General features: G+C 43.3%; 1 long non-coding RNA gene across 3 annotated transcripts in view; it reads right to left on the minus strand.

Annotated features, from left to right (window-relative positions):
- Window positions 1-437: 437 nt before the first annotated feature.
- LOC143003401 (uncharacterized) overlaps window positions 438-18,254 on the minus strand; it is a 63,680-nt gene continuing 45,863 nt past the window's right edge. For 2 of the 3 annotated variants that reach the window (XR_012963859.1, XR_012963860.1), the window contains one exon: window positions 13,769-14,530. This is a non-coding gene — a long non-coding RNA (uncharacterized LOC143003401). Of the gene's footprint in view, window positions 942-13,768; window positions 14,531-18,254 lie in introns of those variants that run through there. The other variant, XR_012963861.1, reaches the window with a different exon arrangement.

An 18,254-nucleotide genomic window follows, 5' to 3' on the forward strand; every position in this document is an offset into this window, starting at 1 on the left:
GTGTGTGTGTGTGTGTGTGTGTGTGTGTGTGTGTGTGTGTGTGCGTGTGTGCGTGTGTGTGTGTGTGTTAGAGATGGTGTTGCTGTTTGTGCTGTATGGGAGCAGCAGACAGATCCAATGGCTGCTGGGTTAGGTTGAGGATAGGAATACTGAATGTTTCCATAAGCTTGAATGTACATACCAGATGAAGTGCAGTTTGATGCATATATTCATAAATATAGCAGACATTTGCATTAATACGGCACAGAAAGAATTTTGATTCCCTCACAGAATGTTTTTTTCCTGCGTCCTGGGAAACAAATCTGAATGAAATGCAATATTATTTCACTCTGGTCAAAAGTTCAGCATAGGAGGTGGATAAACATGCAGTACACCTGTTACAATCAGTGCTCAAACATGGAAATGAGGAAGAAAAGGTGCAGCCGAGGAATGTTTCACTAGTTTTTAATTAGATTTTTATGGAAATTGCTTTGGTGAGTATTCTTACTGGCCGTGCAGGGGATATCAACATAAAGCCTATAGTGATACAGCAAGCAGCCATACGTTCCAAATGACTTGATTATTAGATTGATATTATGAAGATATCAAACTCCACACTGAGGACATTATGTCCATATGAGAAACGGTCCGTCTCTGCCTCTTGGAAGCGCCTCTCATTTTCCCACTCAGTACCAAAAAGCGGGGGTTGGGGGAGGGGTGGGGATCAGGTTGAGGCCTGGGTTTAAACAGTACAAGTTTTGAATCCAATCCAGGTGAGTGGGAGGTTGGTGAGGGCAAACGTCTGGATGAGAACCGTATGGAGAATAGAGGCACTGTTGAAGTGACGGTGGTGGACGGCGGAGGGGAGCGGGTCGGGGGGGACAGGCTCTGTGTCGGGGGGGAGGGGCGAGGGCAATGAATCTGAGGTTGTGGTGACCTCTTGCGACCTCGACTCAGTAACTCTGAAACCCCAAAGGAACAATGACATCACTCCCTCGTTCCAAGACAGAGAATCAAAGCGCTGCAATCCTGAACCATCACTCGACACACACACACACCAAACTATTAAAGCCCAATTCTAATGTGTGTGTGTGTGTGACCGTTCACCATCATGGAAACATGAGTAGAAGTGGGTGGGAAGTTCTCATAAGTAGAACCAGATTTGATTTTTACACATATTTGCCCGCTGTGTTTTTTTTTCCCCCACGATTTCTTCTTGAACGCTGCCCAAGTAAAGGCATTTCTGAGTGAAAGGTAGATGTATGAAGTGACACGACCGTGAACTATGGCTTCAAACACCTTATAACTTTTTCCCCTCACCTGTGTTTCCACAGTTAATCCTATAAAAACAGGCACATGTCGTGATTTATGATACTAAAAAGTGAGAAGACTTAAATATCTCAACACCACAGACCACCAGACATGGAAGAAGTAATTCATCATGGGTCTCTGCAGTACGTGTAGCTCAGGCTCAGGTATTGACACAACATTTGAAAGGTAATGCCTATATTGTGTGCATTCTGAATTTGAGCATTATTTTGAAATAATAATGACAAATGAAGTAATAGGACATGATGGAGAATTGTACCTTTGAATCCCACATTGGTAATATTTGCCTACATTGCGTTTTACATATCAGCAACGTGGCTAAAGCTTAATTATAAGCACCGCTGTTTAACTCCTGCAGCATTTAAATGAAGTAGAAATGACATCTTCTCCCCCCCGTGTGATTTAACTCTCCTTCACAGTTCTTTTGTTCGTGTTTGCTTTGCTATCCCACAGCGGCACAGTCAGATAGCTGAAGTAATGGACTTCTCGTAATTCCATCACCGCTGACGAGAGACACTGCTATGTTTACATTAAGGAAACTGTGCAGTGATAATGTATGCAGAGGGCAAAGTACACGGCAGAAGCAAAAAATCCAAGGCATGTAAGGTAAATGCATGTAGTGCAATTTAATGGCAAAGGATTTAGCTGTATTTTCTGTTCATAATTGAGGTATTTGTTATGATTGTTCAAAATTAATAACGGGTGAATGTGTGTGTATGTTTGCTTAAGCTCTAAAATGCAGTAATTCTGTGTGAAATCATTGTAAACACCACCACGGATCTCCGCACGACAGGATTCTCTTCTCACCTTTTGCGGCGATGAGAGTCGGACTATAATAGAGTCTTGGAAAATGGCAACATGCTAATTGTGGCAACTATCTGATTGGTGTAATAGCGCCTTGCGAGTTATGTGGTGGGTAATAAAGTGACAGTGCGTTTAGCTCCAAATCATGCGGAAGACGCATGCTGAGCTGTCTGACGCTGGCAGAAAGGACTGCTCAATTAGGGAGCAGATTTAAGATGAGAGCGTTGATTCCCCAGCCCAATTAATTAGCACCAGAAGAGAGGAGAGGCAGCCAGTGAGCAGAGGAGAGACTTAGCCAAGAAGTACCCACCAGGGACCCGCTCTCCTGCTCCTACCTCCTCACCCCGACTCTATTCCATGCTCTATTTCCCCTCCTTCTCCTGCTCACTCTTTTATTCTTACACCACGCTCCTTTGACTCCTAGTTCACCTTATGCTCTCCCTCTGTTATTAACACCGGCGTTACAGTCGGGGCTTTTGATAACGCAGACACTTTGTCCAATTTGTGGAGAAGTGCTAATTTCAAAGTGAAATGACCTCATAAGCAAAACTGTACACCCTTGACATAGAAAATGATTTAGGAGAATCTGATATTCAAACGTACAGAGCGCTTGGCGGAGGCTTCAGCGCAAAGAAATGCAGTGTGGTCAAATATTTAGTTTGATTCATTCCAGTGAGCTTCAAATTCAAGATTGTCAAGATTTCCAAACCAAACATTCACATTTGACTGAAAAACATCTGTAAAAAAAGTGGCATCTGGAAATGGCTGCACGTAGGAGGATTTATACAAATGAATATTTCACTGAATATGAGCGTGCATCAAACTGCAAAATGAAGTCTCGCTCCAAGCAGACACAGGAAGTACGTGTGGCATTTTGACGCAGCTGTGAAAAATGCATTTAAACCCACTTAAGGAGGACAGATTTGCATGTTCTTATTTTCACTCAGAGGTTTGCAAAGCTTTCATCTGCCACAACAACCCCACAATTATCTCGTTCTGCTGTCCATTGCTGCATTACTGTTCACACTGACTGAGAACGCACCATTTTGGATACTGTCTCTTTAAGGCCCCCTCTCCAAATAAAGTCTGCTGTGTGCTGATTGGTCAGCTGCTCTAGGCCCACAGGATGGAGCTCACTAGTCTCTCACTTCAAGGGTGTTCTGATAATGCTCAACACATATTTCATATTAAATTGCATTACAAAAAATGACAATAAAGCAAAACGTCCCCTTAAAGGACAAGCTAAAAGGGAATGAGAGGAGCATTGAGGGAGAAGTTGATAAAGAAAACCTATCAAATGCTGTGGAGATCCTACACTGTAATGATGAGGCTTCAGTCTTCCCATTCAAAGGGACATAAATTGGTCTTACAACATGCCACCATCCATATCATTAATATCATATAACTCCTGCGGTGCCTGTATATGTGTGCAGCGCTGCAGCCGGATCAATGGTCCTTCTACGGTCATTCATGCTTATGGTGTCAGAGCTAATGCAGATTTCATCAAAACAGGCCATAGATTTGTTATTATAATGCTTTCCAGATGACTTTAAGATGATGCCGGGGCCTTTCCCTTGGGCTGGGAGCTCAACAATGCACTCTGAACCGATTATTTAGATTTGCTGTTTAAAAAAAAAAGAAAAAAAAAAAAAGCCCAAACCAATCTCAAGCATACATATTTATTATGGGATGCAGCCGATACCTGCGATGGTTTGTCAATAAGCAAGAGCTGTGGATATATTGTGTCTGGACCCGTGACCCCGCCGGCCCGAATGTCAGATAACTTGCGCTATTACTGCCACAGCCCAGCGGCACATCTATCAAAAAAAAAAAACACAGCGCGGCGTCAATAGCAGAGGCTTGTCCAAAAACTATTAAAATTACCCTGGTTAGAGGGAGGAAAATAAAACCAATCAATGTGTGGTCTGAAAGGAAGGGCCAGTCCTCGCCGTGCTGTATGCATTTTTGATGCTTCTGCTGCTGAAGCTCCAGACTATCAATTACGAGATAAACAGGGTCTAGGTGATTGTTGTCATGGTGCACAGGGCTGCCATCCAATTAGATCTCGCACAGACTAATGTGTTAATATCTTACATAATTGGTGTTGGGGGCTATTTTTTTCCTCCCTCTCTCAAATGCCACACGAGTCCTTATAGGGACTTATATTACGCCATTAGCACAGCCTGAGCAAAAGTAATATAGAGGAAATGTATAGAAAGATGTTATTCAATGAGCCATTCCAGAAGCTTGAAAGAGTGTTTCTGTGTAAGCTCGCTAATCGACGCCATTTTTAGTTCACTCTTTTTTGTTTGAAATGATCGATTGACTAGATATTTCATCGATAAAATGAACGTAATAGATATAGAATGTCTGTGTTTCACTCAGCTGTGGAAGGGATTGTAGATGAAACAGCACCGGCTTTGAGGTAAAACCTAGAGAGATGGAAAATAGATCGGGGAAAGAAGTGAGCAGAGAGGGAGGTGGGGGTGGGGGTGGGCACAGAAACAGCAGAGCAGAGAATATTTGTTAAGTATGAAGGAAGAGTCAAAAAAGAAGAAGGATGAGGAAGGAAAAAGAAAAGAGAAGAGAGAGAGAGAGCGAGAGAGAGAGAGGGGAGCACAGGGATGAGACGGCTGCCTGGAAAGACGATTAGTATTCATGCGGCGTGGCGCTCCAGAGAGGATTAATGGACTCTGATGCCTAATATCCTGGAGAACAATTAATTTGCCCACAGTTTTGTCATGGTTGAAAGTCAAATGCTGGAACAGATCGATGCGCACAGCCGCCAGTGAAATCGCGGCAGCCCCTTCTGCCGGGCGCAGAATTTTAATTTCATCATCATCATTTTCCCTGGCTGCCACCCTCGACGAAGCTGTCCCTGACATGGCTGAGAGGGCCGCCACAACCCGACAGGCGCACACACATGCGCGCACACACACACACAAAGCATAAATACACAAACACGTGCATGCATATACACGCGCACAAAGGATCGTGCGTTCACACTCGCTCACAGACAGTACAGACACACTCTTTCCATAAAAACATAGACAGACAAAAGTCAACACTGGTGCAAGCCGCATGAATCCTTTTCCATACATTTTCACATCAATCAGTGATCCTGGAAGTGAATGTGTGTGTGTGTGTGTGTGTGTGTATGCAGTAATACAGCTGTGGCATTTTCAATCTCTCCCCCCTCCCTAACTGCATGGCTAACCATACACACCTTACATCTTCACTTTCATCATCCACAATACCCACTGACAGTTGAGTCTCGCCATAGAGCACAAAATCGCTCTTTTTTCAAGGGTGGCTTACGCTCAAACCTATTTAACAACATATTTAAACAACTGGGCGGTGACTTATTGAAATGCCAAACATGGGCGTGGCAGTCTAATGTGTATGTTAGTGACAGGTTCCAATCCAGCAAAAGACCAAAGTCACATGACGCCTCTTTCCATTTCTCTTGTCCATTCTACTCAGGAATACCGAAAACCACTCAGAAACACCAAGACACCGACTGCTCATCTGGAAACCTCCATCTTCACCGGGAGCAAGTCTATGCTAATAACATCAATAACACAATCACACGTCGACATCACCATCGGCAACACAGCGCTGATCTCCACGCGTCACCGCACCATCGTCAGAGGCGGTAAATATTTCATCAGGGATGCAGATGTGTCAATTAAAGATACGTAGAGACGCAGCGAGATCCCTCGTCTGACTCCCCGCTTTATTTGTCTTTTAGCTCCTCCGCCTAGCTCAAGGATATTCTCATTAGCACATTAATGCAACGCAAATGAGAGGGACACAGGAGACGGCTCGCAAGCCAAGTGGGGGGAAAATGAAGATGTGCTTTTGGGGGGACGCACGTCTTCGCTTTATGGCCCAATATGCATCACCGTGTTTGAAAGTGAAACTGACCGATGTGGACGGGGGAGGCAGGATGAGAAAATGGAGAACAAAATGGAAACTTTCGGCCATTGTTGACATTGAACCTACAGCTAAGCACCTATACCAAACATACTAATAAATATTTGAAAATGGCCTTTAAAGAATGAAGTCAGACTCTTCAGTGTCAAAGTGAGGCGCTCAGTTCCACATCATTTTGCAGTCGTCGCTTCACTTCTGTGGTTTTTGTCATAGTTACCCACTGTAGGGGGAGAAAAACGTAGACATCACTCTATGAATTATTAAAGGTGCTGGTGCTAATTTATTTAATGAATTAAGAGGAGTCCGGTGGGGGGTATTTCAATAATGGAGCACTGTTAGTAGTGTTTTAATAAGGATGGCACACATTGATTGGGTAATTACATCTCGGCTCTCCCCATGCTGTTTCACTCTGGGACCACAAGAGGAGGAAGCAGGGTGTGTGTGTGTGTGTGTGTGTGTGTGTGTGTGTGTGTGTGTGACTGTGGGGAAAGTTGTCTCCTTTCTATATTTATCATGAACACACACATCCCTGACACGAGTCCTGCTCACTGACCTACCATTAGAGATTGAATTGGGTTGTGCATCACAGCAGTCAAATCAAAGGGTACGTGGATAAACGGATCCCTTACGCTATCAATCAAACAAGCAAACCTGAGTGTGTGTGTGTGTGTACGTGAAGGCGCACGCATGGGATGAGATATAAAGACTAGCCTTCACATCTGATGTGTTTAGAGTTTACAGTGAAAAGGGGTTTGAATTTAGTTGTCCTTGTTTTACAGAGTATTTTTGTGTTATTTGACTACTTTTGAGAAAACTATTGTTCATTATTTAATAAGTGTAAAGTAGAAACGATGAAGCATTTAAAAACTCACTTTGAATGTGGAAAAGTGTGTGACTTTGACCAGTGTTTACTTACTAAAACAACACAGCTTCAAAGAAGTGTAAAGCATGTACAGTGTGTGATATTACAAAGTAAATCATGGTTGAAATGGTTAAATTAATGAATTAATTAGTAAGTCTTGTGCAATGCCGCTAAAGGATACTGTGTTCTAATGCCACAGCTGCCATATATGAATCTGTAAGAATATATCTGAATGCACAATACGTCATGATGCCCTAATGTATACAGATGTGCTGCAGAATGTTTTGAAGCACTAGGTCTTCATTTGACTTGTTTTTGTCTTATTTTGTACCAATAAAATGACCTGAAATATCAGCATGAGATAAGTCAGTCCACCTGCATCACACACCCAAGCTAAGAAACATTAAAGCACCAAAGTGAACACACGATGCAATATATCTGACAAACAATTCATAAAAGATGTAATCACATGGTAATTCATTCCAGTGTTATTATATAGTTAACACTCTATGTTTAAATGATTGAGTCCAGGTGATTAAATGCGACAGTGGACAATATATTTTGCTGTTTTCAGAGAAAACTGTGCAAATATAAATTAGATCCTCTCACTATCAGAAAAATGCATTACTCATCATGTTAGATGTTAACCTAATTAGTTTTTCTTTCAAAACTAAGTCAGGTTCTGAAATCTCAGAAGTTGATTTTCCAGACGCTGTATATCTATTTTACATCTCTATCTTTAAATCTCTTTTTTGCAGATCATTCTCATCATATTGATGATCTATGCTTTTAACAGTCAAGAAGATCGAAACTCAAAGTCTTCTCAGGATGTTTTCAGCCTATTTTGTGCTCACACTTCAAACACCAAACCCCTGATTTCTGTTCAAATCAGCATCCTGGTTCCTCTCCAATACTGTAATAGGTTTTATAAATTGATCTGCAGTGTATCAGCCTCTCCACTGGTCTCCAGACTTACCAAATCCCTGCCATCAGCAAACTGACATACAGATGATGCAGGCAGCAGGGAGGCAGATGAGAGTTTCCAGTTCCTCAGTATGGAATAAATGATGAGGCCAACAAAAAAAAGGGGGCAACATCCCGAATGAAAAATGAGCAAAAGTAAAATGTGTAATGTTTTGATGAAGTGTTAAGAAGTTGAGTGTTTGAATTGCAGGAATTACCATGGGAAGGTGCTTTACAGCTGCGCCAGTATTAGAATGTAAAAGCCATAAGATGAAAGGTGTCTGACCTCGTGTGGGATAAGAGAGCTGATCAATCCTGTTACCGCTTGATTTTTAACACTTCTGCCACTTAAACAAAAAAATGAGAGGGACCATAAAGGAAAGTAGATGGAGGGAGGAAGGAAAATCATCATTCCTCAGCAAAAATGTCAGGCTCGGTTATGAATGTTTTAGAAAGCAATAAACCCCGCAAGCCTCGTCTGGGCCGCCTCTCACCGCTCAACACATCAAATAGCTTGCAGTGAGACACGTGAAGGAGAGACAGCGAGAGAGGGAGAGAGCGAGCGAGAGACAGACAGAGCGAGAGAGAGCGAGAGAGAGAGAGAGAGAGAGAAAAGAGATTGTCTATAATGGGGGGCTTCATTGGTCTGGGCTGGGCCTGTAATGGGACTGGATCCCGATCAATAGAGACGCTCCTCAGGCCATTCGTAGGCGTAATGACTTTAGGTTTCTCAATAATTAAGATATTGTCACTGTGCTGACTGCAGGGTCAGCCAATCATTAACCCCATGTTAAATATGCCTTTGTTTTAATTGCTTTGCCTTAACTCCTCCAGATACGCAGGGATGGAAATTAAAGGGACAGCAACCCTTTTTCTGATTCAGACAGAGAAAGGGAGAGAAAGAAGAGACACACACACACAGGGAGGGAGAGAGTGAGAGTGTGTGTGTGTGTGTGCTGTTGAGGTGTCTGATTTTATCAGAAATCCATCCTATTAATTGTCCCTATATTTAGCTTTTACATCCATAAGCCTTTGGTAGATCGTCTTTATTCTAACAAAAGCATTGAATATGTTGCACTGCAGCAACGTTTCCTCTTTTATGTGACAAATGAAAAAAATGTGACAAACCAAATCTTTCTTTTCTCTACATCAAGCAAATTCTTACTCCGACTAAACCATCTGATTCTCATTGGGATGCTATAAAGGCTGCACCCTTCAGACGTGGTCCTGCTCATTCTGGGGAGCGGGGCTGTGTGTGGAGCCGGTGCATGTGGTGGTGGTACAGAGGAGGGGGTGCTCATCTCCTCCTCTCACCCAGACGCAGCCCTCGTCAGATGGTAATATTCCTACCTCACTTCCCCCATACCGGCAATCACTCCCAGCCATTCCTGCCCCAGCTGGGGTGATGAGAAACAATGAATTTATATCCGACGTGCTGCCATTCTTTTTTCCCTCTTCTACACAGAGTCCTCTGCTTGCCTCTCTCCCCTCTGCCGTGTTGCCATTGGCTGTTGGTAAATGGACTAAAGCGCCACTCAATAGGCCGATGCACTCCGTCAAGGCGAGGGGGCTTGACCTTTCCTGGCGTGGGGAAACGCAATTCATATCGGCCCCAGACCAGCTGCCCGCTAAACGAACATCTCATCCAATTTCCAGACGCTTGCAACACAAAAAAACAGGGGAAGGGGTGGGGGTGGGGGCGGGGGGGCGGTGTGCGGTGGGGGGACGGGGGGGTGTTGGGTGGTGGGTGGGGAGCTGGGGGATGGGGTGGGATGGGGGGATGGGGGGATGGAGGGGTGCTTGTGGGCAGGGAAGTCCTGATGGATTTTAGATTGGTTTCTCAATTTCTCTTCACTCAGGAGAGGAGGGGTGGGGGTGTGGGGGAAGAGATGAGACAAAGAGGAAAAACAAACACCGAAAGTGTGAGCGCATACACATACACACACACACACACACACACACAGACACAAGACAGCCTGGAAAAAAAGGATGCTTAAACTGACCCCTTGATTTACAGATGATTTATTTACTCGTCTGCTTGTTTATTATGCCGAGTTGCTAAATGCTTTTATGGGATTTTGCTTCATATATCTCACTGCGTGTTTTTATTTGATTTTTTTTTTCAAACAGAATCTAAATCATCAGCAGCACCAAACAGACTATTAATGATGGACCACCAAGAGAGACGGTTACTGTGGAGACCGCGTCCCCCTAGGACTCAGCCGTGACACAAATAAAAACACACACACACACACAGACAGACAGACAGAGAGAAAACTTTACTCGTTGAATGCACACACACACTTAATACTTGGACATAACCATTTGTAGAACGAGGGAAGGTGTGCGTGCGTGCGTGCGTGCGTGCGTGCGTGCGTGCGTGCGTGCGTGCGTGCGTGCGTGCGTGCGTGCGTGCGTGCGTGCGTGCGTGCGTGTGTACAGCAAAGAGGCCAACAAAATGTGTGTAAGATTAATCATCATATACATACAGGCAGACAGGCCTATTGCCAAGCTGTGTGCAAGAAATGAATATCATACACATCACACTCAACACGCGTTTTATACACATGCTGATTGTGTGTGTGTGTGTGTGTGTGTGTGTGAGCCAAAGCATCACACTGACCTCCACACCAATTTAAGCTTCCATTTTGTGCTATCCTATATTTATGTTTAAACCGAGCATGTGGTTATCTGTTTGTATAACTGTATGTACTATATTATATTGTACTATCAGTTTCTCGCCATTTCCTGTTTGAATAAATATTTGGCACGTCATATATTATTCATCAGACGCAAGCTTCATTTATCGAGGGGAAATAATATACAGTAAGGTATACATGTCAATTTTGCTTTTGAGGCTGATCTGCATTTTACAATTCGCTGTGTGTCTGTGTGTGTGTGCGTGTATGTCTGTGTGTGGGGGGTGTCAAGACTTTCCTGGCTGAGATGGAAACAGGCTGTTACAATTCTAAGCTATACAGAAAAATGCACCTGTGTATACACACCACACCACACACACACACAAAACAAGCCCACAAACACACACACACACACAGGCACAATGAGGTAAACAATTCCCACTTTTGAGTGCTAGAGTTATGCCTTAGGCAACAAACCAATCATAGCTCTGCTGTATGAGCATGTTTTTTTAGATAAACAACTGGTATTAGTAATTTGGCACAGCTCCCTTGGACACGGCGATGTGTGAGCGGTGTGTCCTTAAAAGTGTGAGTATGCCAAATGAGCCATACACCATCACCGAGTCAGACGGAGGGACAGAGCGCCCGAGGTCTCCTGGGTGTGCTTCTCCCTGTAGCCTCGTGTCTGTCTGGCGACGTCTGCATGGCAGTACCGGGTCTGGCCCAATTAAACCTATTTAGAGAGCCTTCAGCATGGGGCTCACCGGGGACTCAACATGTCACCCTACCTTCCACACACTCTGACTCTAACAAAGAAGCCTCCTGTGGTATGATGTAACCACTGAAAATTTGGGTGAAATATGCCGCTTTTCAATGCGAGGAATTATTCTTTGTTATTCTTATGGCTACAATATCAGTGATGCTCGTTTTAGCGTGATTGTCCTCCGAACTCTCATCATTCTTGGTAGTAGCATTGGGTGGGATGTGGGATGTGGGTTGGCTACATGGATGGATATCAGATTTCCTACACCCCGCAAAAGCAAACACAGCTAGTCGGCAGTGTGTGCCGTGCATCCCCGGAGTCCAACTGCTGCTCTGAAACTAATTTAACAGCCCAGGCTGGATGGAGTAAACCTCTGCCCCCTCCTGCTATTCTTCTATCCATCCATCTATCCATCTCTCTCTACCTCCCTCCTTCCCTTTCCTCTCCCTCTGTCTCCACTCGTCCCTCTCCTCTCTACTCATTGGAAGACACAGCTAGATGGGAGGAAAAGGAGGGGGGAAAGGGTGGGAGAGTTTGGGCATAAGTAGGGGGAAAAAAAAGAGGGGAAAGCGTTCTCTTCTTTCTGAAATCATGCTCTGGATCGGTTTGGAGAGGCCTGGCGTGTTTGGATTGGCATGGCGGCTGGCAGACGACAGGGTGAGGTGGAGCTGGAAGAGAGTTATAAATAAACATTTCAACAGAGCTAGGGAGAGGTGTCGGCAGGCCTCAGGCCACCGACCTTCCCTGGACTCGCTGGCGCCCCTCCAGGTCACATTACACAAGTAAACTGCTGCACAGCAACATGTGCGTAAGAGCGAGTGAGAGAAAGAGAAGGAGAGGGAGCGAGAGATATCTGAGAAGGTGGAGTTCATGTTGCTATAGCAGTGAAGTCAGTGAGGGCCTTTCTTATCCAACCTCAATGCTCTAAGTGAATTAGAATGCTGTTATGTAAAGACAAAAGGCTCCATCCACACCTCTTTGTTTTTTACTATTTGTCAAACGAAAACCACTGTAGTGTCTTAACTCATATCCATTAAACAGTGCAGCACACTGCTATATTACAAAGTTGCTTGTATCCATTTCCAATCCGAACGGCATCCTCAGACATCCGACAAAATCTCCTGCTCAACGCGATCGGCATGTTTGTTTTCATAGGATGTGACAGGGTCAGATTGCTGCGACGGATTCATTTGGCTGTTCAAACTCAAGCTCAGGCACTTTGATTAAGTAAGTTTGTAAAAAAAAACAGAAAGAAATCAGAGCAACTTTGGTTTTCCATTTCACAGCAATGTATTGTATTCATTCTATGCATGCATATATTTGACATGTACTCTAAGTGTATTCACTGTGTATCTAAGCTCATAAATCAGTTGACTGTTGAGAGATTATTCATGCATTTTCACATAATTATTCTCCATAATGTTGTATTAAGCAGTACATACTGTGTATTTTTTAATTAAAACCTACTGACTAAATGACTAAGTTCATTTAAGAGAACACGTACAGCACACTTCTGTTCATTTACACTTTTTATCCCGGCTGTACCAGAGGCTCAGTACTTTGCCCTCCTCTGTATCCGGACTCTGCACTGCAGCAATGTGTTTTGGAAAGTCAAAGATGGCGATCAGTCTAAGGTTTGGCTTACAGAGTTTAAAAAAATGTGTGTATTTTCAGATGGCACCTTTTTAGTATGTGGTACGTAAACATATGAGGACTCCCTGCCTGCTGTTCTGCCCAATCACATATTTGGCTACAGAACTAAAGGTTTCTGTAGGAATCTGTGTACAACTGCATGCTTTGTTTTATGACCTCACTGTGCAAATTTGTTTTATTACTTCTGTGTGTAGATTTTTGTCCAGGATAAACTCGCCGTCCCAGATGGTTTTCCACCCAATCAGGCCTCAGCACTCCCCTCAAGTTCCCCTGTGGAACCTCTGAGGTTCACGGTAGATGGGGCAGATCCCACAGCTCTGCTATAGGGAAAGAGACATTTTGGTTTCATGGTTACTTATTGCAGGCACATTTTTAATGGTTGTATTCTGGCAAACTCAACTGGTGCTTTTGGCCTGAGCTGTCCACATCTGCGCTCCACAGGGGTTATACTGTGCCTTCACTACAGACTCTGTTAAGGAAGAACTGGGCATAATGGTGGTTGCCTGTTCCATGATCTCCGTGATCTGAAGCTCAAAACGTCATCATTTATTTTGTTCTTTTGGTAGAAAAGGCACCACATGTTCGGAGTAAGTTTCTGTGGCTGCACAGTAATAGCAGCTAACTCATGGAGTTTGTGAACACATTAAGTTTATCATAGAAAATACGTCTCATAATGGAAAAACTGAAATGATAAAAGGCTGTTTTGGAGTGCGAAAACAAAGAACACGATTAGAAGAAATGGAGGATCCAGCTGCATTTCAAATTAAGATGAAAGGAAAAAGAAAAAAGGAAAGAAGAAAAAACTGGAGGGGGTGGGGGTTCTCAAAAGGAAATGTCGACCGCAAAATGCTATGAAGTCAGGGCGAGCCTATCTCTTTTGACTCAATTGTGGTTTTGCTCCACGATTTACTACAAAAACCTGGCAGTGTCCGCGGGGGCCAGTTAGCAGATCCTACTGATACGACTGGAGCTGGGTGGCTTCACCACACGCTTGGCAAAAGTGACTCATAAAGACTCGGAGGCTTATGGGATGTGTTGGTCGTGCTCATCCACCTGTGGAAAGACTACACATGCACCAACAAACAAACTCACCCAGAGGGCTGGAAAGCTTCGGGTAAACTCCACATGCTATTTAGGTTTTAAGACTTTTTAGAAATCAGTACAGGACGTGGTACTAATCATCATTTAAATGCTGAATTAGATTTCTTTGCCATTTATTTTGATTTCCTTTATTATTATGAAACGGCTAAATAAATAACTGTGCTTACATACAAACGATGGAATCTATGTTTCCCTCATGTTGTATATTATTTAGCACTGAAAATACAAAACTCTCACATGGAGTTGGAAGAAACACAATGTGCTCCCTGGGTTTATTTTATGGTCTAGGTCCATTTTTCCACACATATATGTTATTACACTTCGTTTTTTTTCCTCCTTTTCTGTTCATTCAGAGAGAGAGAGAAAAATGGGGATACAGATAGGGGGAGGAAAAGCGGTGCAATACTATTACCATTTCCTGTTTCTGTGGAGCCAGGGGTCTTCGGGGAGCGAGCTGAGAGGAGTCCTGGCGGCCGGCCGCCTCTGATGGGCCAAGACACACTGAGGAACAGGGAGAGAACTCATGAAACCTGCTTGCACAGAAACCGCTTTTAAATAATCTCAACATCAGCTTTGAGACCTCCGAACACACCGCCAGTAGTAATGAGAAATTAACTTAAAAATCAAAGTAATCACATGAACGCCTACATATTGTGGTTCCTCAATTATTGCCACATTTCTTATGAAAAAATGCCTTTTCCTTGAATATTGAATAACTCTGTATTTTCTTTGTTGTAACCTTCTGGATGAAGCCAGTCAGTTGAAAATACTTGCTCGAGGCATCCCAACTTCTCAACAGCAAAGCGACTGTTTCTAATTAAATTTTAGTATCATTTTCCGAGTACTCTCTACCAAGAAAACATTCTTATAACTCTGAGTCTTTTACACTGTGGCTTTTCACCATAAACACTCATAATTCCATTATATCTGTGCCAAAAGAAAAGAAACAGAAATATTAGCAACAGAGTGCATGCTGGAAGAAAAAGTAGACATATTTATATGTTGCAGCATATAGTGGATTTTGTGCAATGCCTTTAAAAAAAAGCAATCCTGTAAAAAGCTCAATATTGGTATTTTAATGTTGCATTTATTTCTGAAGAAAAACAGGATTTTGGCTTTGTGGCAGCAAATGGAAATCTATAATCATTGTGACACAAACATTCATTCTCTAAATGACTTGGGTCAGTTCAAGTTCAAGGACTTCTTTTATTGGTGGACTCGCTTTTCCTTTTGAGTATGAGGCACAACTTTGACCAAAACAAACAAGGAATTTTTCTGATTTAAAACTGGAAGTCCAGCTAGTGAAGGCTCAGCTAAGTAAACAAATAGAGTTATAGAGGAGGCAAATGTTGGGAAGCCCCCGAAACCCCCAGCCCACCCTGTAGGAGACCCCCCCACTCTAATGGTGCTGCCCTAGTGCAACCTCCACCACTGCCAAGCAGCATGCTGCTCTCCTGACAGGCTCTGGCACTGAGGCCTAAAGAAAACAAACTGGCTCTGATTGTGAAAATAGTGCCGTAGGGCCCTCCTGGTGCCTACCGCTTATCTCACACAAGGCAAGCTTTGTGTGTTGTGGGGGCTCCTTGCTGGCCCTCAACCACCCCACCAGGTGGAGACTTTCAGGGCCAAGCTCTCTTCCGCTATCACTCGCTCCCTCCATCACTTTCCCTCCTCCTCGCTGCCTGCCGTGCAGCCTCCACTGAGACTGCTGCGTATGTTTTGAAAGGGGAGCATCAGGAAATTGATCCACAGGCCCCACACTGGTCTGTGGGTAAAAGCAATTCCTCAACAGTAGGAGACGAAACTTCCAACCATGAAATGCCAGGCATTACTTCATATTCCTTATATTTTCAATGACAGTTTGATATTCAAAAGGTGCACACACTGAAGACGTGGGGCAAAGGATGAAGTTCTGATCAAATGTTTCAGGAGTATCCACCATTAGCTGCTCGGAGAGGAGAACTGCCATCAAACCCACTATTGTGTCAGTTATACTGCATCACCAGAGTAGAATTGAATGTCTTTGTTGCACTGTGGACAACAAAATTTGTGACAAGCTTTCTCAGTACATTCAAATGTGATCTAACAAAATAATGGTGCATAAAATAATATGGTAAATAAAAGAAGTGAATAATAAACTAAAAATACGTCCAAAAGCTAAACATCAAAAGTATTGAACTGCCTGCATATTTATATTTGCAAGAAACTCAGAGCAAAAATATTGATCCACTTAAAGTCAGGTCTTGTTATGCCATTGCAATGCACTGTGTGGAAGCTTTTGGGGAATTACTGCAGTATTATATTAAACAGTAAGTGGAAAATAAAAAGTTTTAACAGTTTGGTAAACTTCTTAAACCTCACTGATGGTACACATGTCTCTGCACACGCTCAGAAGCAAAGATTTCAGACCGCTAACACAAAAGCATTGCCACTTCGGTTCCTGAGCATTTGACCGCTGGAGTGATAATTGGCAACAATCAAATGGATGCCTGTCTGTGTGATGTTTAGCCAACACAGATTGTCAGTCTAAGAACAGATGCTTCAGTGTGCGCTGGCTTCAAAATAGCTGGATCCAATATTTGCATCGGCATGATTGTAAAGTCTGTGATAAGTCAGCTGCTGGTATGACTGATGTTTTCCCCGAGGTCACTATCCGAGCCAAAATTCCAGTTTAGCAAAGCTGACTGGATAATAAGGACAGTTACCACAGGCTATTTAGTGAGACCACCCTGCAAACATGTAACAGTGGACTCTTACACCAGGAATGCATTAGTGCATGTAAGTACATTTACCCAAATCTAATCTACTTGCAGCATGTCTGATAAAAACGAGCGTCGTAACACAAGATAATAACCGAGCCGTCATGCAGATGTGCAGGTTAATAAATGTTTACATGCTTTCCTCCGCTGCAACTTTAAACGGGAACAAGAAGATACACGCCTCACTTTGTCCTGTTCCATCGTTTCATGGTAAGAATTTGGAGTAAATGTAGCCAGTGAAACCAAAGATTTTTAAGTCATCACAATAGAGTCTTGGCAAGATAATTATGGAGGGACTGTTGTGGGAAAAACAGACTCAGAGAATAAAGATAAGGTTACAACCATCCTCGCACACCATTGCTTTTGCAAGCATGTTGTGTTCCAAGGAAGAGGAAATAGTTTCAACTTCTGACATTTTGCATAATTTAAAAACAAAAAGTTCATTTAGAATATTGAACTTTCCAAGGTTTTGAATTTAGTTTTAGATGAAGTATTATGTAACTTGTGTACGGCCAAAATAGCTCAATTCTATCATACACTTATATAACACTTCTGTTCATTTAATATAAGCATGCAACCGCAACTTCATGAAGCCTCTAATCTTCACTTCTCGTTGGCACTGTGTCGAAGAGGAGCGCCCTCTCATGGATGCGAGAGATATGGACATATGTTGCGATTAGTTTCTAGCCATTATCCAGCCTAAATGCAAGTGTATGTCGTGGTGCTACTTCGCCGTCGTGTTGTTGCATTTCCTTTCAGTCTCTGCACAAATCCCACCTCCTACGCTTGGATCGGTAAGACTCACACCCCAACCGCGGCCCTGACCCGTCTGCAACACAAACCATTTGATTGGTAAGACTTAATGGGGGTGGTACACAGCCGTCAAAAACGGAACATTTTATGTGTGGGTGGACAGAGTGCTACAGTTGCCGTTGTTGCCAGTTGAGAAAAAATGAGTTGTCTCTTACGCAAAAGGCATTAGAGATAATTGAGGCAGCTGTTTGGTGGCTCTGACATTTGCGGATGATGAATTTCTCCCTGTTCGGTTGCTGAACTTTGGTGTAAAATGGCGAATCTTTACAGAAGGCGTTCGACTGACCCTAAAACCTGCTGTTTACCATCGCCGTTTAAGATGGCTGAAGTTTCTCTCCTACTAAATTCCACAGCTGTCAGCAGATTTGAAACAATTTACAAGGGCTGGCTAGGTCGCCAAAAAGGCAGCAACAAGGCAAAAATGTTGGCTTCCTGTAACTACACCAGACAGGCAGCACTATCTTTGCTGGATTTGAGGGATGATCCGTGGAGATGTGTGCTATTGAGGCTCTAATGTAAACACAGTTATACAGTTGTTAAAGAATTATTCCAATATTTACACCTCGGCTTCAAGCTGTGTTACAGGAATTGTTTACATCAACAGTGAATTACTTGACTCGATGTGATGTGAAAGGGTCATAGAGTAGGCAAAC

Source organism: Genypterus blacodes, unplaced genomic scaffold, assembly GCF_046128005.1.
Source record: "Genypterus blacodes isolate CSIRO-AG114 ecotype Tasmania unplaced genomic scaffold, CSIRO-AGI_Gbla_v1 ptg000061l_1, whole genome shotgun sequence".
Taxonomy (NCBI): Eukaryota; Metazoa; Chordata; class Actinopteri; order Ophidiiformes; family Ophidiidae; genus Genypterus; species Genypterus blacodes.